Source organism: Microtus oregoni, unplaced genomic scaffold (assembly GCF_018167655.1).
Source record: "Microtus oregoni isolate MIOR12 unplaced genomic scaffold, Mior012 000006F_ref0000085, whole genome shotgun sequence".
NCBI classification, from domain to species: domain Eukaryota; kingdom Metazoa; phylum Chordata; class Mammalia; order Rodentia; family Cricetidae; genus Microtus; species Microtus oregoni.
Window position 1 is genome coordinate 31,402,176 of NW_024543065.1, and position 21,717 is coordinate 31,423,892.

The window sequence follows — 21,717 nt, forward strand, 5'->3', positions numbered from 1 at the left end:
CATTTTTCCGATGATAGATGGAGTATCATATGTGACAGCAATGAATACCGTAAGAGCAAGAGCAGTAAATGGCACGCTTCTGACTTACCGTACGTGTCACTAGAAAGAGGGATTATTTCTCACAAGTAGAGGTGAAGTCAGGGACTATTATAGTCCATTTTTAAGTGGTTTTCTCTTTTCTTCTACATCCACCAACATGATTAAATAATGATTTGGCGCAGCAGAGACTTGAGCGCGGTGGCCACAGCTCATTCCCAGTTTGTAAATGTCTTCCAAGTTCAGCTTCAGAGCAGCACTGAGATAAGGAAAAGCGCCACAAAGCCAGACCCAGACAGGAGGATCTCAGGGGGCAAGGAGGAGTGTCCAGGAACAAGACAGCAAGGACAGAGTGACAACTGCAATCCTGCCAGTCACAGGCACTTCATAGCCTTGGGCATCCTAACCCCTGCTGGAGAGGAAAGGGCTAGGGGAAGGACTTCTCTGGTGGCTGAGGCAAATCAGATCATCAAGGCAGACAAGTTAAGGTGGTGGTTCATCCAGGTCTTACTGAGAGCCAGGTAGAAAGAGTTATGGTCACCTTTCTGTCCCCAAGTATCAGCCACAATACAGTGAGGGCTAGGGAGCATGACATGGGGGAGGGGGGTCTCCACAGCATGGGGGAGGGGTAGGCAGGGCTAGCTCTTCATCAGATGTGTAAAACTGTCCTAGCAAGGCCTTCCTTGCATGACAGACTCCAGTTGTCCTGGTGGCTTGGTTTTTGCTTTGAGTCACCATTGAAAGCCACAGCAACTGAACTTCAATGCTTGATGTTAGGAGTTTGTTCGGAACTAGAACCTCAATTCCTCTTGCTTCTAAACAAACCAGTCAAGTGAACAGAGCTGGGGACATGAGTGACAAATCAATTCTTAGTTTCCTTTTTCAACTTATCTCTTTGTTTGTGGAAACTGTTATGTGTCCAATACTCAGGAAGTTCTGCCATTCTTGATCATTTATTACTTCATTTTATCTTTGCCAAGAGCGCAACGTTCTAAGCACAAGCTGCACTTCCAGGTGTACAAACTGAAACTCAGTGAAGTCACATGACCTGGACTGAAGGTATATGCAGTCAGCCTGTGAATTCCAGGAACCATGTCATTTTAGGAGCCTTTGTATTACAGTAGAATCTCATATTACTGTTTGGCAAGATAATTCTCTCATTTTTGTCTTCTCTCACTTTGCCTACTTTTATTTATTTATATCCTGATTCATAAATAAAAATTCAAAAAGTCTTTTCTTGTTATTAAAACATTGTGGCTGTACATCTTAATGAGCTAGCCTCTGCATATAAACCTCCACAATATGCTGTGTATTTAGGAGATATGTTGCTAGATTAGCTTAGGATTGGTCTTTAAAATTAACTTATTTATAAAGATTTATACAGCCTCTCACTAGGGTTTTCTAATGTCTTTCAACTTGGTAGGTGAGACCTTAAAATATACATAGAAAAGAATAGGTGGTACCAGAGCTTTTCCTCCTCTTTGGGCACTCTAGAACAGCCTACGTGGAGTCGGGAAAGCAGATTTTCAAAGTATTTGAGGTATCACAAAACGCAAAAAGAAATATACCTTCTTAAAAACTTGTATCTACATGTTCAACCCATGTTTATGCATGATAATTTTGTTTGTTTGTTTTTGTCCTTAAAGTTTCCTGAGGGTTGGTGTGGCGACCCAGTCAGTGAAGGCACTTGCCAACAAACATGATGACCTGAATCCTAACTTTGGAATCCACATGGTAGAAGGAGAGCAGTGGCTCCTGCAAGTTGTCTTCTTCCATGCACATGTGCCATGACATGTGTGCATCCCACATACATGCTTACATACACAAACCAGAACAGGTACATGTAAAAAATAAAATTACAAAAAAAATACAATTTTTTGACATATTTTACAAAATCTAACATTTTATTTCAATATTTTCTATCATGAAAAGAGTGATTTTTTTCATTATATTTAAAGTGAGCTGTTATCACTGTATATAATTTATTTTTGAATTCTTATCATCTATATGAATATTTCTAAATAATGTGCTTATGGTAAACATTACTATTCTTATTCTAGTTTGCTTGTTTAGCACAAACTCTTTAATTATTCACTACATATTAAGTTGAAGTCTGCATATCACTCACAACATACATACGTACAACTTACGTACGATAGTCATATAGGAGGGCAGCATAAAGAACCTTTGTGATGGAGCTGCCTCAGACTATGGTAGCATCACACGAATCTGAATGATAAAGTTTCACAGCACTAAGCATGGACACAAATGTGGAGCTCGTGAAATCTGCATGAAGTGATAGATTGTGAACATGCCGATGGCTATGATATGGTCACTGAAGGTGCTGTCACTGGGGGCAAAAGGACAAAGACAAATAGGATCTCTTTGAGCTATTTCTTACAATTGTGTGTGACTTCAGTTAGTAAAAATGGTTAAAATTATGTAGTACATCATACAGAATACATTCTAGTAACACACATACATTATGAATAAACAGACACGAACACTGTATAATACCTACTACAGTGTCGCTAAGGGAAACTATTGAGTACCATAGTGTATATGACAAGTGAAATGGGGATTTGGTATGTAGAGAGAATGAATGACTCGGAACTGTTCCAATGAAAAAGGGGATGGGGGGGCTGGAGAGATGGCTCAGTGGTTAAGAGCACTGACTGCTCTTCCAGAGGTCCTGAGTTCAATTCCCAGCAACCACATGGTGGCTCACAACCATCTGTAATGAGATCTGGCACCCTCTTCTGATGTGTGGGCATACATAGAGGCAGAATGTTGTATACTTAATAAATAAATCTTAAAAAAAAAAGAAAAAGGGGATGGAAGATAGAACACATTCACTTATAGGAGTAGTGTTTTGGCACAGAATGGCAGTGATGGTTATGCGGACAATTGACAGGTGTGCTGGGGGGGGGGCAATGACTAGTACTGAGCACTGTGAATTATATTATTTTGTCATAACAGTGTTAAGAAACCACTTTCTAATGGTGAATTAAGGAAAGCGATAGTATCAAATCTGTATTTTTAATGGCTCCTTTCCTTTAGGGGGAGAAGAACTTACTTGAAAGGGATGTCACGAGTATGGACGAAATGGAAGGAGAAAGATCACTGTAGCAGCCAGTGGATGGGTCCTGAGAATTGAGTGGCACAGTGAGATGGGGATAAATGAATGCATTCACAGTATCATGGCTGCATTGGATAGCATTTGAATATGAGAGCAAAGGAAATAGCAAATCTTTGGGCATGGACACAAGGTGATGGAGAAACAGGGTTTCTAAATTGAGGATGGAGCCAGAAAGGAAGATCTGAAGGAGAATCAACGGTCTGACTCTGTTTCAAATTTAGAAAAGGCGCCAAGGAGATTTTCCAAGTGGACATTTCAAGACAGCAAGGAAGTATATTAAGCTAGGACACAGAGGAAACACGGGCCAATGACAAAAGTTTCACAACTTCCGCATTTGTGGTGGTTTGAAAGAAAACATCCTCCATAGGGAAAGGCACTAATAGGAAGTATGGCCTTGCTGGATAAGGTGTGGCTTGTGGGAGGAAGTATGCCATTGTGGAGGTGGGCTTTGATGCCCCCGATGCTCAAGCTATGTCCAGTGTGATGCACAGTCTCCTTCTGTGGACTGTGGATCAAAATGTAGAAGTCTCGCTTCCTTCTTCAGCATCATGTCTGCCTGCATGCCGCCATGCCCCACCATGATAATCATGGATTGAACTCTGAACTGTAGGCTAGCCCCAGTTAAAAGCTTTCCTGTGTGAGAGTTAATACAGTCATGGTGTCTACTCACAGATATAGAAATTCGAACTAAGACAGAAGTTGGTACCAGGGACTGGGACCTGACCATGCTTTTGTTTGAAGGAATAATGGCCCTTGGCACTGTGGGGTAGAGAAATAGTTGAACACTTTAAGTGTTTCTTGAGGGGTCATGTTAGTAAAAGCATCGAAGGCAGTGGTGCTGAGGGGGATTTGATGAACTGTGAGAGCCTGACTCAAGAGGTTGCAGAGGAGAAGAATATTATTAATATGTGGCCTGCAGATCATTCTTGTGATATTTTGGTGAAGAATGTGGCTGCCTTTTGCCTTTATCTGAAGAGGCTGCCTGAGGCTAAAATGAAAAGATTTGCATTAATTCAGTTGGCAGAGGAAATCTCGAAACAGCCTAGTATAGATTCTGTCATGTGGTTACTAATGTTCATGCTTGCGAAAATTTATAATGAAAAGGAGAAAGATGAGCAAGGAAAACTACAAAATACACAATTCGAGGATTAAAGGAGCACCAGAAAGTGGACTGGAGCTAAATCCTGTGTTCAAGGATATAAACAGATTAAGAAATAAAATAAAGGGAGTGGTGACTTGTTCAAAGGGATTAAAGAAAAGCTCAGAGCAGGGTTTGGTGGCACACACCTTTAATTCCAGCACTTGAGAGACAGAGGCAGGTGGATCTCTGAGTTTGAGGCCAATTTGGTCTACGGATTGAGATTCAGGACAGCCAAGCTTAGGCAGTGAAGGAGACCATTGAAAACAGAAAGCTGGTGAAGATGAATGTAATTGGATAAGGGAGTTATGTTCCTGCCCCAGTAAGGGCAGGTAGGTTCAGCAACATAATTCTTACTTTAGAGTCAAGGATAGAAGAAAGGGGTTATAGAATCTTCCTCCAGGACTAAGGAAAGCCTGTAAGGCCAGGCATGTGTCAAGGGTATCCCTGCATAGAGACCTGGAGAGGCCATTGTATGAAGCTGTGAAAGTGAAACCTGGGTTGCCTTGGAGACCCAAGATGTTGGAGATGCCATAGCTGTGGAATAGCTGTCAAGAAGAGCCGCTAACAAGCAATAGAATCAGCCCAAGAGAAGGAAGTATGTTGTAGTCAACAAAACTGAAAGGAGCTGGAAATCTGAAGAGCATTTAACATCAGACATAGACAAATAGACTTTGGAGTTTGCCCAGATTGTTTTCAGTCTCGCTTTGGTTCAGTATTTCCTTACTATGCTCCCTTCCCTACATTTTGGAATGGTAATGTATATTCTGTGCCATTATATGTTGGAAGTATGTGATCTGCTTTTTTTATATTTTTTTATAGGGGATCACAGTTAAAAGATTGCATGAATTTCTGAAGAAACTTTGAACTTTAGACTTTTAAATAAGTTTGAGACAGTTATAGACTATGGGAACTTTAAAAATGGATTGAATGCATTTTTGCATATTATATGGCTACAAGCCTATGAGGGCCTGGGAGTGGAATGTGGTGGTTTGAAAGAAAATGACCCATCTAGGGTGCAACACTGTTAGGAAGTATAACCTTGCTGGAGTAGGTATGGCCTTGCTGAAGGAAGTGTATCACTGTGGAGGCAGGCTTTGATGTCTCCTGTCCTCAAGCTACACTCAGTGTGATACTCAGTCTCCTTCTGCTGCTTGTGGACCAAGATGTAGAACTCTCAGCTTCTTCCCTAGCCCCTTGTTTGCCTTTATACTGCCCTGTCCCCCACCATAACAATAATGAACCAAATCTCTAATCTCTAAACTAACCCCAGTTAAATGTTTTCCTTCATAGTAGTTGCCATGGTCATTGTGTCTCTTCACAGCAATAAAAACTTCTCAAAGACAGCATCCATACAATATTTAAGAGTGAGGAGGTAATACTCAAGAATGAAATATGAACAAAAGAAGAAGCCAAATGGCCAAGAATAAATTCTTGAAGAATTTGGACATTTAAAAGTCAAAGAGAAAAGAAGGAACTGGAAAGGAGATTGGAAAGGGAAGAGTCAAACAGGAAGAGGAAACCTGAGAGAAATGCCAGGAAAGGGGTATTTTATACAGGAACTGTATGGGGCCTGTTTAATCCTCATAGATCAGATGAGGCCTGGAAATAACCATTGGGTTCAGTCACATGCTTACCATATGTAAATGAGGTGAGAGGGAGATGAGGAGTGCAAATGGAAACCGGCTTGGTTATTTGGTGGAAGAAGATGAAGGTGATGTCTATTTTCTCTACAGTAGAGCCATTGGAGAACAAAGCTTTGGTGGGATCAGGAAGGTATATGACAGCCACGTAAAAGAGCATGCCACTGAGTCAATGGCAACCTTTCAACCACTGAGGCAGATTCCTGCCAAGTTCCAAACTTTCTCTTTGAGAGGAAGACTCGACGCTGTAAATAATTGCCGGCATTCTTCATACTTTTGAAGACCTTTCACGACACATCATCGCATTTGATGCAATAGCCAGCATCATTACTGAAATCACAATCATACTTAACACACAGAGAAGTTCCACTATATGCCAGGCATGAGGTTAAGTGCCCGCACGATGCTAATCAACATTGGATGCTCAAGGGAACTTGCAAAATGACTAAAGTTTATCTGAAAAATAAACATTTGCGAATAGAGAAGAAAATTCTGGGAAAGAAAACAAGTGTGGACTGACCAACTATAATTGTGGTTTGCAACAATTGAGAGCTCAATGGAAAGAACTCAAAAATAATGACAAGTTTATGGGTAACTTCTGTGCAGTTGTGGTTGCCAATCATGGAGTGGGGGGGAGAGAGATAAAAGACTTTGGGATACCTGAATTACCACTTTGAAAGTAATATAACTAGGTTTGGATGTAATTCCTTATTCTTGGACTAGATGAAGCAAAGATATGATATAAAAAATTCAACTCGGAGACTGAGTGCATGGCTCAGTCAGTAAACTGCTTGCTGTGTGTGCATGAGTACCTGGAATTGCATCCCAATGCCTGCATGCGAAGCTAGACTTCAAGGAGCACATTGGTATCCCAATTCTTGGAGGAGGGCCAGGAAGATTCCTAAAATAAATGGTGAGTTTCAGACCCAAGGAAAGACCGTGCCTCAAAAATAAGATGAAGAGAAATAGAGGAAGATACTTTATGTTGACACACACACACAGTCACACATAGTCACACACAGAAATACACAGAGACACACACAGACATACACATACACACAGACACACATACACTGACACACACATACAGACACACACAGAGACACACATACATATAGACACACTGACACACACATACAGACATACACAGACACACATACACAGATACATACATGCACAGATACACAGACACACACACAGACACACATACAATGACACTCACATACAGACACACACATAGACACGCAGACACACACACAGACACACACATAGACACACAGACTCACACGCAGACGCACACATAGACACACACAGAAACACACACAGACATACACATACACACAGACGCACATACAGACACAAACATCCATGTGTACAGAGACCAACATGCACACGTACACATGGATGCAACACATACACAAAAAGTAATTAAACTGTAAAAGCCCATAAAACAAAACAGTAATACTAATAAAACACCAGATGAAACTTATAAAATATAGAATAATATACACATATAAGTGAACAATACTTTGGTTACACACAATTAAGTACTATCAAATTTTTAGAACAAAAGAAGTCAGTTAAAAGTATGAAGACCCTAGTTTTAATAATAAAGACTGGAAAAAGAAAAAACAGTCATTGTTAATAACCATGAAAAATGTCCAAGTTTTGTTGCAAAATTATAAAGAAAAAAGTAAAACAAAGTGTGTTTACAATTATCAATAACTCTAACAGAGTGTTGTATGTGGTGCTTATGCATGTTGGCTTATGCATGGTGCTTATGCATGTTTGTACGGGTATGCGCAGGTCATACACACAGGTAGAATCTGGAGGTCGGCACGTGGTATTTTCCTCATCACTTATCACTTTGCTTTTTAAGTCCGGGTCTCTCACTGATTTTGTTAGGCTAGCTAGCCAATGAGCTCCAGGATCTGCTGTCTCTGCCTCCTCAGGGCTGGGGTACAGAGGCATGTCATTGAACCCCACTTCTTCCACAGGCACTTAGCCAACAAAGCCATCTCCCCAGTCTGAACTCATAAATTACTTTGGAGCACCTGGTATGTGCAGGTATTTTCATTTTTCTTATGAACATAGTTCATGTAACAGTTCTTGTGCAGATGTGTTCCATAAAAACTGTCAGTGTTAATTAATATGACCAGAAATTTGAATTAAAGATGTAGCTAAAGAGCTTGATAAAACTCGGAAGGTGTTTTTTCATTAAGTCAAATACATAACAACTCATACATTTAATCTGATTAATACATATTTTTCAGGCAGGATGTGCAATGTTCAATCTGATGTGGTTTCAAATACTTGCAAAGTTAGTTATTTTTCTTCGATTGTTGCACTCTTTAGGACTGGCGATGTTTCTGAGAGTGCTAAATTAGCAAGGGGCATTAAAGGCCAATCTATTGTTACAGATGGCTTGCGTTAATCAGTTTTAGGACAGAAGAAGACTTAGTGCGCTATTCTCTCATCATGTATTTTCTTCTTCTTCCAGCTCACTAAGTATTTATTATTTACTTTGTGCCAGGACAGAGGTAGCTCCCAGTGTCACCATACTTAATAGAAGAATGAATTTTGCCTTCCCCTAGGGCCCAGGGAAACACAAGCATGATGCAGTCTCTCCAGTAAGAACTTGAGGTTGGTTGATCAAATAACCAAAGGCTATCTGCATCCAGGCTCACAAGCTGGGAATGGCAGGAACTGCTTGGGGTGACATGTTACTTCTGGGATTATACTAGAAGCTCATTTGGGAGGAATTATCATTAAAATATCATTCTCAATTATATATGACATCTAAGTGGAGCCAGGCCATGGACCTCCTCTAAATTAGTAAGAAATCAACTTTTTTTGGCAAAGCGAAAGAGATTTCCTAGTTCTAAATGAATCATTAGGAATAAATAGGTCTCAGACATAACAAATGTTGTATAATTAAGAAGATAAAGAGATATGTTTAAAAGCATAATAAATCTCAGAATAACCCCAAACTGTGCCCATTTGTCTTTATCAGCAAATACTGGAAAGAATGAAGAGAAATAGTCAAACACGGTTGGCTAAGTCATCTGTATTTTAAAAGAAAAGTCACTAAACCAACATACACATTTGCTTGATTTTTCATTCTAGTATTTTCCTTGATTTTCTTTAAAATATTAAAGCATACATACTTGAGACAAAATGACAAATATTCCTATTTGATCATTCTTTTTATTAATTGCATTATTTTTGGCTGCTTCTCATGTTTACAGAAATCCCTCTGATTACTTTCTCCTCTTCACCCTCTCATCTTGTTTCCCACCTTTAGCACTGGCCCCGTATCCATCCTCTTCCAGATCCATGATTTCTGGGCTTGTTTTTGACCCATTTAGTTTAACCAGGGCCATCTGTGTGTCCATCCAGTGGACCATCATTGTTGTTGTTGTTAGAATACAAACAATCAGGTTTCGCTGTGGCATTTTTTCAACAAAAGTTGTTTTTGTTGTTTTTCTTTCCTCCCTTTTCTCTTCCCTGTGTGTTCACTCTCCCTAGCCTCCCTTCCCTCCTCTTGTCCCATGTGACCTTCTGGTGCCCTCCCCATTCCTAAACACATTTCGTTCCCCTTGTGGTCTTTTGTCTAGTTTCACAGTCTCTATTTGTATACACATAAATATTAAAAGCTAGAACCCATATATGAGAAAGAATATAGGACAGATAGATAGATTGATAGATTGATAGATTGATTGATTGATTGAAGTCTTTCTTAGCTTGGATCACTTAGTATAATTATTTTTTGATTCATCAATTTTTCTGTAAATTTCATAATTTCATTTTATTCCCAGCTGAGAAAAATTTTATATATGTATATAATATCATGTGTACCTATATATGTACATAATATATCTTATACACTATATATATTATATCTCATATATATATATATATATATATATCACATTGACATTTTCCTTTCTTCCATTAATGGACATCTAGGCTAGTTCCATTTCTTGGCTACTGTGAAAAATTCAACAACAAACATGTGATGTCTAGTTATCTCTGTGGTAGGATAGAGTCATGTGGGTGTATCCCTAGAAGTGGTATAGCTGGATCTTATGCTAGAAACTATTTAATTCCAGGTAGTCCCATTTACTGATTTTGGGGTGTTTCCTGTGCTCATGGAGTCCTGTTCAGAAAGTTCTTGCTTATACCTGCAGCTTGAAATGTATGTCTTTTGCTTTCCTTTAATAGTTTATGGGTTTCAGGTTTTAACTTAAGGTATCTGATCCATTGGGTGTTGAGTTTGCGCAGGTAAGAGATGTGACTCATTTCATCTTTCTGCAGGAAGGGGTCTGGCTTTGCCAGCTCCACTTGTTCAGTGTTCTGTCTTCTTCCCCTGCACATCTGATGACCTTGTCAGAAATGATGAGTCTCTAGTTGTGTGGACTTACTCTAAGCTACTCCATTGTTCTACATGTCGTTTTATAGCAGCACTGTGTTTTTTTTGCTGCAATCATTGTAGTATAATTAAGATTGAGCGCTGTTACCAGTAACTTTTTTCTAGTTCTGTGAAAAATGTCATTAGAATTTTGATGGGAATTTCAGTGAATCTGTGGCTTTCTTTGGATGGTATTAGCCATTTTCACAATATTAATTCTGCCAGTCTGGGTGGGTCAAAAGTCTCTCTATCATATGACAACGCCTTTAATTTCCTTTTTCTGTGCCTTAAAATTCCTTTGTAGATTTTCAGTTCTTTAGAATCGTTTATTCCTTGAAACTTTATTTTGGGAGAAGCTACTATAAATATGAGAGTTTTTCTGCGTGTCTATTTTTGCACTGTGTGTGTTTGCCTGGTGTTTGTGGAGGCAAGAAGGGTGTTGGATCCCATGGAACTGGAGTTACTAACTATTGCAAGGGTCCATATCGGTGGAAGGAATGAACCTCAACAAGAGCAATATGTGCTCTTAACTGCTGAAGCATCTCTCCAGTCCCTGGTTTTTGTTTCTTTGAGACAGAATCTTACATAATACAGGCTGGCCTCAAGCACATCATGCAGCTAAGGACAATTTTGACAGTATGGTCCTCCTGCCTCCATCTTGAAAGCACTAAGATTACAGAAGTGCACCACCATGTCTGGTTTTGCATGCAGTGCCGGGGGTCCAACACAGGATTTCATGTATGCTAATCAAACACTAAACTAACTGACCTATATGTCAAGTCTGAAAAATTAGTTCTATGTATTACTTTATATAGTTACCAAATTATATTATATTGAATTGTATGAAATTGAGGAAACTTTTTCACCTAAGAAACTGGCAATTTTATGTGTTTCACCGTAACAACAGTAGTATCATTTCAATTGTTCAGAGAAAAAGTTTAAGTAATAAATACAGAGATCTCTTTTTCGTAAAGAGTCGCTGGGCCAAGCACTCTGGCTTTGGGGTAATATCGTCACATGAGGTCGAAAATGTCTTGAAAGAAAAACTGAGGAAGTGTTTTGAACTTGGATGAAAATAAAATTTCCGTTGTTTTCATCAACCTTTATCTGGAACTTAACTTTTCCATACTACAGTGCAGTCATTACAGAGCTCATGGCAAAATTGAGATTCCTCTTGCTGTCAGGAAAAGGATATCACTTTTACATTTATTGCTGTACATTTATTTGAAATTTCAAATTTATTTGAAAATACTTCACAGTTGGAATGTGACTGATTTTCTATTTCTTCTTTTTGTATATACTAAGATACTATTGCAGGAGTTGGAGACATGGCTCACTGGTTAGTACACACACTGTTTTTGCAGAGGATCTGGGTTTGGCTTCCTGCACCCACATCAGGCAGCCCCCACTGCCTGTAACCCTATTCCAGGGAATATGATGCCTGTGTAGTTGTAATTTTCTCTTTGAGCCACCAGCCAGCTCCCAAAGAAAGACATGGAGATGTATTAGTAATTATGAATGCTCTGCCTGAGCTTAGGCTTTTCCCATTAGTTCTTTTAATTTAATTTAACCTGTTTCTACTCATCTCCATTTTTGCCCCAGGGCCTTTTGCTTTTCTTTCATTCTATATACCCTACTTTCCTGCTCCCTCCATGTCTGGCTGCCTAGACCCTGACATTTCCCTGTCTCCTCTTTTTCTTTCTCCCCCAAACCTAAATTCCTCCTACTTATTCTCCCTGTCTGGAACTTTCCTATACCTCCTCCCTCACTATTGGCTGTTCAGGTGCCTTAGGGAGACAAGATGAAGCAGCAACGCATCTTTACATAATTCAACAAATGCAACACATCTTTACATAGTCAAATAACCCACCACATGCCTGCCTCTGCCTTCTGTGGGCGTCTGCATTCACGCACATCTGTGTAATAAGTTATAAAGGTTTCCCTGTCTGCTAAATGAATCCATGTCACAAAACTTAACAACCCCTGGTATGATGTGATCCTTGAGGTCATTTGTTCAATAGATGATCATCAAATGATCCTTGCCTGGACATCTTTCCTTTGCACTACAACAAGGATTGTATAGGGTTATTTAGCAACTCCTTTAAACAGTGCTGACCATGGAAGTCCCAGCCTTGCAGTACGAAGAGATACTAACTAAGGTATAAGAAGAGTGGAAACCGATGGCAAATGACATTTTGCTTGCAATCCTTTCTATGTGGATTCTACCTTTGAATCTTCAGATGCATGTGTTTAAACCGGAGTACTTGTAGAAATAGAAAAACTAGAAAGGACCATGGGGGATTTCCAGCGATGGGGTGTAGTAGACCACCGATGACAAGAAGACAGAAAGTGAGTAATAGGGCAGGAAGGGCTGCGTGGGTAGGGAATCAGATAGAACATAGGAATTTGTATGGGGAGAAACAACTAATTCTAACTACCTTCGAAAAAGCCAGATGGAAGACTAAGATTTTAGAAGCCACCTAAAATATATACATATTTTTAAAGATTTGAAAGACAGTTATCCTATATGGAGAATAATGCCTCCCCCAGATGCCATAAACCAAATTATAAAAAGCCAGTGCCAGATGTGGCTTGCTGGTGAGTGGGGTCTCATAGATGCCCAGAGCAATCAAAGCTATTTCCATTGTGCTTGGCTACCCTTCAGGACTTAATAGTAAGATTCAATCGCTGAAAATACCATATACTAGGGTCAGAATGTGCAGAAATCAAGCTGGTGCCAACCTGGAAGCTTTCCCCCTGTTGGAGAGGTCTCATAGGACTAGAAGGCACTGGGTATGCTATTGGGCAAGAAGCATAATCAACAGTCTCACCCAGCTGTGAACCTACATGCTAGGATAATGGCCACCTTAACAAGGCATTCCCCAACTGGTGCAATAGTGGCGTAAATGTTATTAGAGCAACTATCCACTTTTTTACTGAACTTAAGGCCAGCTTCACAATAAAGAGGTCATAACTCTGTTAACTGGGCTGTGTACTTATGGCTGGTAAGTAGGTCATGAACCCTAAGGGGGAATCTGCTACTGTTATTCTGATAAATGGACACAGTATTGAAATGCTCCCTAAATACTTATCTTCATAGCCATAGACTAGAGCAATCCTCATTATGGAAGCTTCTTTTTGCAGAAGTTGGCAATTAGGAAACATACTAACTGTGGATCAAAGTGCAAAGAATAAGAGAGCGTGGAGGGCTCAGTCCTGAGTGGGACGTGTCTGTACTGTGTCCCTTCCCTCCAAAGCGCAGAGATCACTGTAGACTGCAGGGCTAACCGAAGAAATGGAAGAAGTAGGGGGAGTGGAGACTGCTGCGAACCGGTGCTTTTCAGACACGACAGAGCCACTGTCACAGCAACTTACAGCAGCTGCAACTGTGGGTACAAGCCTATCCCAAATGCAGCCAGCCCGGATTCCATCAATAGTGACGGGGTGCTCACAAAGTCCCATCCCTATCTGAGGAGTTACTTTGATTAATGGTTGGGAGAAGAGTCGTTTTTCTACGGGAATGTGCCCCCTGAGAGGACACCCGTGCTTCACTGGATGGCTTACACCTATGCAGGCATCAGCCGCACTGAGTGGATTCAGTCGTTTATTTATTTTAAAGTACATGAAGCTTAGAAAGGGACGGGAGGGCATGGGAGCACTGGGGAGGGGTAGCAGTGAGTTTGGTCAAAGCACACAATATTCATGTTTGGAACTCTCAAACAATAAGTTAAAATCTAAAAAGCCTGAACTTAGGGCAGTGGCAAGTGCTGCAGTAGTCTGAGGACCTCTGAGATGACAGGAGAGACCACAGAGATGTTGGTGGAAACCGGGAAATCAGGGCGGCCAGGCACATGGCAGCGGAAGAAGGTCCGTTTGAGATTTCCAGTAGCTGGTAGCCTCTGTCTTCCTTCACTGCCTTTGTTTTTAATTTCTCTTCCTCTGCCTCCATTCACCTATCCTGTTCAGATTTCCATCACATTTCTCCGCATCCTAGCTAGTTTCCAACTTGAAATAAAGGGCAATACACCATGTTATTTTTAATAAAATTTAGATTTATGAGTTTATTCCATCATACAGACTTTCATTGCTTTTTTCCACATTATTAAAAAGGATAAAAGATAAGTAAAGAAGAGGTCCCTTACCTAGCCAGAAAGGCACTGGAGCACCTATACATGTCATCTCTTTCCTCTCTCTCTCTCTCTCTCTCTCTCTCTCTCTCTCTCTCTCTCTCTCTCCATACATTATTTATTATGCTGTCAGGTTTTGGGGTAGTTCTGGGGGGTTTACAAGTGAATTTATGTCTAAACAGATACTAACAAATACGGCTTTCTGGGAAGCAGATTCAAGATGGCGGTGGCACCCGCAGCCTTGGGACCACAGGGGTACTGCGAGAAGCTCGGGAGACTTACAGAGGTTTCCAGGGGAGGCGGTGTTGGAGGGTGAGCCTGCAGAGAACACAATGTCCCATGAACAAAAAATAAAAAAAATAAAGGCAGGTCCAATGGGAAGATGCCTTTAAAAAGTAGTTTCACGAAACTGGAAAAACAGGAGGCAGAAGAGAGACGCCTGAGCAGTGGAGCAAACCAAACTAAAGGCATGGTGCTGGCTACAAGTATGTGGATGCAGCTGCAGTGGGGAAAGGAGCATGCTGCGGATGAGCAGGACTGGCCCTTGGTTACCAGCGCTGCTTCTCGACCCACAGTGGAGCTGACATTACTGCCCCTTGCACGAGTTGCCTTGCTGGGGGGCACGAGAGTGTACCTGGCTGCTGAGGGGCTTAAAACACGAGGCTCATGTTATGGGTGCTAGCGGGGTGGCTGGTTCTGAGGGTGGGGTAGTGTACAGTAGCCAGGAGCTGGAGAAGGTCCTTTCACCGGACACACTGCCCACCCACAAAAACACAAGATCTCCAAGAGGAAGAATGGTTCATTTTCTGAGTTAGGTCTCCTAGAAAAACATCTGTGTTTCGTGCTACAGCCTGAAGCCATGGTCTGTGCTGCTATCTATGGGCAAGGAAGCTTCTTTTTGCAGTTTAGATGACTACAGACTCATAACTGAGAATGAGAGACACTGAAGGCTTCTCTGATAAGAACCTCCCTTCTTCCCCCAAACAGAAACAGTCCAGACAGAAAACGCTGGAGTTCCTTAAACCTGTGCTGAAGTTGTTAAGGGGATGCTGAAGTATGGCTCTTCACAGGTGATGCCTTCTGGTAGGGGTAGGGGTGGCATGGGAAAGGATTCGTTTTTCTTTAAGGGGCTAGCCACTAAGAGTTTGAGCATGCTGCAGTGAGTATGTGGGCAACAACCACGGACTTGGTGAGGTTTCTGTCGTTGTTCTGGAGGGAATGCTCAAGGTGGAAGGGTGGACCTGGTAGGAATGGGAAGTGAGTGTGATCAAGGTGCATTGTATGACTATAAATAATTGATAAAAGATTATGTTGGTGGAAAAACAAATACCACTCTTTCAAACTCTGAGTTTATATTCTTGTAGTAATACTTGTAGATATGATAAGTATCTTCAGTTTAATCCAAAACAACGACAGTTCCTGGGACACTTCTTTATTGGAACACGGTGTCTGGGGAATATCCCATGCAAGTGCATGCTGAGGCATTTCTATTGTGTCTTTCTCCTCTTGACTCACCACCAGCGTGCTCCCAACGCTGTGGTGGCCCAACAACTCTTCCTCCAGTGACTTGGGTTTAACTCACACCTTTGACAACCTTAGGAAAATTAGCTAACCTCTCTGATTTTTATCTGTTAAGATGAAGTCCGTAACATTTCCTTACAAGGATTAGAAGATATGTTTACAAAGTATTTAGCCTACTATATAATAAATGTTGGCCCTCTTCTTTAAGGCTGACAGTGACACCATTACTTTTCCAGGGTATCTGCTTTGCTATGTTGCCACTGTGTTCCAGTTCCACGAAGGATTACAGGGCCAGTGGTTGTAACATTTCTCCTGTTAGAAGTGCCTCTCAGGGATGTGGTTCTCAAAAGGCACCTTGTAAGTTAGTAGAAAACTTTGGTTTCCACATCATTGCTGGTTTTCAGAGTCACGCAAACAAACAATTGTCCCATCCTTAAAGGGCTGGTTATTAGAACTTGGTTTGTATGCTACTCTTGAGGCTTAGATGCCAGGATACTGTAGGAGTGAAACAACATTATAATAGTGAACTTCTGATCACTGAAGGACTCAAGCTGGGAAGATTTAAAAGTATTAGATTCTTAGTGTGTATCAAGCAGTGTGTGGAAAAGCTTTTAGATGTATTATCATCTATCACATTAGTCCAGGGAGATGGATTTAGCAGAATTGATAAGGCTTCTTCAGAGTGCAGACACTCAAGGTGACATGTTGGTTCAACTACATATGGTCACGTGAGTCTTGAGGGCTCACAGTTCATCACATTTGCTACCCTGGGTAGCTGGTGTGTTGAAAGTGCTAAGGCAGCTGAAACATGCTAGTTTCATCCATGAAAATTCCTCTCTATATCTCCAGTTATAAAGCAGCTGTGTCCACTATCCCTGAATTTTGCAAACCTTTTGACATTAAATGTCTCACCTTTTACCTTAGTACCACAGTCTCAGCTAAACAGACCAAGACCCACTAGTCCCATGGCAAACAGTTTAGCAAAAGTCAGAAAGTAAATAATTAACTAAAAAGAACACATGAGGGGCGTAGATTTCTCCAAATGGGAGTCAAATGGTTCCAGTAGACACAGAACCTGCCATTTGTCAAAGTGCACAGGATAGGGAGAGTTATCTTTTACTGCTGATCTCCAGACTCAGCAGACAAGGTAGATTGCAGAAGGTCAAGAGGTTATCTACCCCAATCAGGGTGAGAATGACTGGTCTGGATCCAGTGTTTAGGATGAAATTCTCAACGATATTGTCATTGGGCCAGGGATTTGAAAAGAGAACCACAAATTGCCCAGGATTATAGTTAGTTTGAGTATTAACTGTCTCGCAGCCCTGTGTCAATCTTTACCCATGAGTCTCCCCAACACAGAAGCTGCTGCCCAATATTATGTGCTCTCTGCTGACTTCCAACCTCCAAAGAGCTTTGAACACGCCTTGTGCTCAGGCAATCAAATTAACTCTATGAATTCAGCCACAGATAAACACGGACGGCCTGTGGTCTTAACCCTCCTTACGGATGTACGCTTTCTCATCCAGTTTTCTATCAGAGCCGACTTTGCTCCTGAGCAAGCAGCTCTCCTGGGCCATTCACTCCCTTTCCATCCACTCCAAGACTCTCGGGGAAGGGGTTTTGTTTTCGTTTTGTTTGTTTGCTTCATTAATTTCTCATGTTTTCTCTGGGCGATGGCCATACCAGAAAAGGTCTGTACTTTGGAATGGAATAAATGCATGACGAGTGAGAGCTCCTCAGGTTAGTTCCCATAAAGCTGACCAAACCCTTGTGAGAAAGCTGACCTACAAGGGAAGGTGCCACAGAACTGACCAGAGACTAAGTCAGGCACCCCTCTCATGACAGAAAAAAATGGGAAAATATAGTAATTCAATGTTTGAATTAAACAGTGGTGGAATATTCATGAAAAACGCTTTCTCAAAAGCTGGGAATGGTGGCTCGTGTCTATAATCCCAGCACTTGGGAGGATGAGAAGGGACGGCTGTCACCAGTTCATGATAAGCCTCGGCTACAGAGTGAATTCCAGGCCAGCCTGAGCAACAGAGTATTTCTGTCTCAAAAAGCAAAATAAATAAATAAATAAATAAGTCCTTCCCAAGATAGATAACCAAAGACAGGGTAACTCACTCATCTCTCTGGAGTCAGCGTCCTTGGGAGTGGAATAAATGCTCTACCTCTAAGATGCCCACAGAGCTGGAATTGGCTCTGCTGGGGCCATGACTGACCTCAGATTCCATCTGACTCCAGAGGAATTTAGAAAGTCTACAAACAGATGATCAAAAGCTCACGTTGTAGATGGCTAAATTTTAATCCCATCTCTCTGGAACTATTGTTATTTTTCTGTGCATGGGGAAGGGGATACTTTGAAATAGCAGAAGGGCTGTTTTCTAAGTGGAGAGGTAGGAAAAAAACCACACCAAAGGAGAAAATTGCCCTCAGCAAGTTTTCTACTTCTCTTGGAAGTCAGCATACTAATTTCTTACTCAATACTTATTTGCTATTATCTTATTACATGAAGCTTTTAAACAAAGAAGCATACTCAATTTGGTCTGATGAACAGCAAAACTAACAGAATTTCCTTAGGTGTATAATCATCTGACTTTTCTACTTCAAGCATTATTTTTCTGACACGGCACAGATAAAACACACAAACAAAGCCACACTGTTCCTGTACAGAACTGTAAAGCAAGAGGAAACGAAGGTCGTAGTCCCCCAGTCATGTGATGACCGACATATCGACCAGCTGCTCCACCATTATTTCAAAGTTTTCACCCAGTTTTGAAATCTCCAAGGGGCCACATCCTTGGCCCAAGCATACCATTCCTATTAGTACGAATGGACTCTTTCAGGCAAAGGGCAGTCTGTAGTTTTCCTTCTGGGAGGAAAAACACTAATCACGTTATCTTGGTCCTGGCTTCTCATAAGCTAACTTATCTTATCATCATGAACCTTAGCAAGTTTTCTGCTTCTACCAGTCTGGCCATAGGGTGCTCTGTCTAAACTCTGGGCTGATAAGGGTTCTCATTCCTAAACATTTCTTAAAAGGCTTATTCAAAATCAATTACTTCTCGGTGGAACATTGGATTAAAAAGCAATTGCACAGAGAGATGTTTGTGGGCTAATGACACCAGTCCAGAGACTCATTTAAAAAACAACACTCTACTCTCAAATCCACCAGGTAGGACAGAGCTTTCTGGTCACCTTGCCTTAAACCAAGACTCACTTGTACAATACTTTCCCAAATTCTCTAATTCTCTACTGAAGCTCTGGATAAAGAAATAGAAGATGGTGGGGCAGAGGAAGCACCTGGTAAATTTTATTCTCAATTGTCACAGTAGAGTAGGAGAAAACTCACTGAGAGCAACAGAGCTCAAACATTATTGTAATTCATCCCCTGTTTGGGCATTTTCCATGTAACTTAGTTTCTGGAAGATGGCAGGTCATTCTGTCAAGGAGGAGAAGACAGAACTCCTGGCAAGTCTACTCCAGGAGGACAAATCAATTGGAAAACAAGACTGGAAGGCTTGGGCAGCTCTTCTAGAGCCCTGGCAGGGACACATGGGCCACCTCATTTGCAGAGAGTGCTACTAGCAATGCCCAGTACTGATTGGAACCTTCCGGAATTTTATTTGAGTTTTCACAACCTTGTCTGGATACCCTATATTAAATCAAGTATGGACTAAAGTTGTTTGCACCTTATTAATGAAAATCCCCGGGCAAAGGAAGAGTTGGTAGTGTATTCCTAGTCACGTGACTAGGAGTAACAGCTGTGACTGACTCATTTCCATCTCTGTAGATTCCACATCTAAAGCTCTAGAGCCACAGTTGCTGAAACATCCTATTTTGTGATAAGTTGGATGGCAAAGCCTAGTTCTGTAACAATTCCAGTGGTATATAGCCCCTTAGTACGCAGACCTTAGATGAGTGTGTTTCAGGCTTTCAAGTTCTTGTCAGGCACTCCGATCTTATCAGTCTGAGATAAACTCATAAAGAACAGGCTACTCCTGGCCCCAACAGCATGCATTTGCCCAGCCCAGCTCCAAACAGTAACAGTGGAAGATTGGTGTGGTGTTCGTGTGAATTAAAATATGAATGTAAGAAAGATAGGGGTGTGTAAGATGTGTGTGTGTGCTTGTATATGTGTGTGTGTGTGTGTGTGTGTGTGAGAGAGAGAGAGAGAGAGAGAGAGAGAGAGAGAGAGAGAGAGAGAGATGGAGAGAGGAAAAAAGGGAGACAGACAGACAGACGGGACTGGATCATTCTGATACAGTATACAAGTTGGATGTCATGACTGAGAAGATTTTTTCTTACATGCAAATGTCTGAGTTTGACTAAGCTTTGGTCTTCCTTCCTTCTGCTGCTTTTCTCCCAGTCTGAGCAGGAGCTAGTCATAGGGTGGTGAGTCCTTACCACAGCCTGACTTCTTTCCTATTCCACAGTGTTGAGTGAGGGGAGAATGCCAGGTGTTAGCTAAGGTCATGACGCTCAACAGCACACTGCACAAAAGGATGGCTGTGGTCCTGCCCAGGTCAGCTGACTCCTGAAGTTTCCTCACAGCACACTTACTGTGTGTTGTAAAACTCTTGGACATGGGGAGTGCTTGGCCACAATAACAGTCTCTGTGCCCCAGGCTTCTTTTCAGCCAAGTTTGTGGAATCCGTGGTAAAGTAAATTCATTTTACAGGAGCGCTTAAAGGAAACACCAGTGAAGCCAAATGCACGTTAAAGACCGACGTTTTGTAATGATAAATGCCATTAATGCCAGTAACCCTGCTCATTATAATCCAAAGGGCCTTTGTGGTGACTTCTAGTATCAGGGATTGATTGGCATGGCCCCTATCAGGAGACTCCGCAGAGAAGCAGTCTATACATGCTGCTTCCCTTTAGGTCCTCCCTTCACAGTCTTCTCATCCCCAGCTCTGAAAAGGCTTTTTAGAGCTGCGCTGGAGGAGCTCTGCTGAGTCCAGCATCCTTTTCTTAGCTCTTGCTCTGGGCTTTTTTCTTTGTTGCTGTGGCATTCCAACCTCGGCATTTCAACACTTCCCCGATCTTCCCAGTGTGGTTTTCTGATTCTTCTTCATATACCAAACCCCCGAATCTGATGATCTCTTTTCTTCAAAGTTATGCTTACATAACCCATGTTTGTCAAAATGTACAAAGCTGCAAGCTTCAGAAAGGATGGATATAGCTGTGTGGTTTATGCTTCTGTCAGCCCGACTAGGAAAAACAGGTTCACGGTAAGCATTTCTGTCATCTGCGCAAGGACACCACCCTCTTTTTTAACCCGCCCTCTCTGTGCTGTGCCAGCTCTGATCCTCTCCGAGCCCGTCAACCACTGACTGCATGTGCTGCTCCAAATTTTATAGTTCTAGAGCTCCGATTTCACACCTGCCAATTCGGACTGTTGACACCTCACTTGCATGCCCCTGGGCTCAGTCTCTTTCTTACACAAGTCACTCATACACCACACACACACACACACACACACACACACACATACACACACACACACCCCACCACCACCACCGTCCATGCTCAGCCACTTTCTTACACAGGTTACTCACACACAAACACCCCTGTGCTCTGGCCACTTTGGGGCTCATGACTGTTAGCTCCCCTCCCAATACTCATATCTCATCAGTTGCTAAGTTCTGTTGCTTCTCCTGCTCAATAATCTCTCAAGCAACTCTCTACCTCTTCAT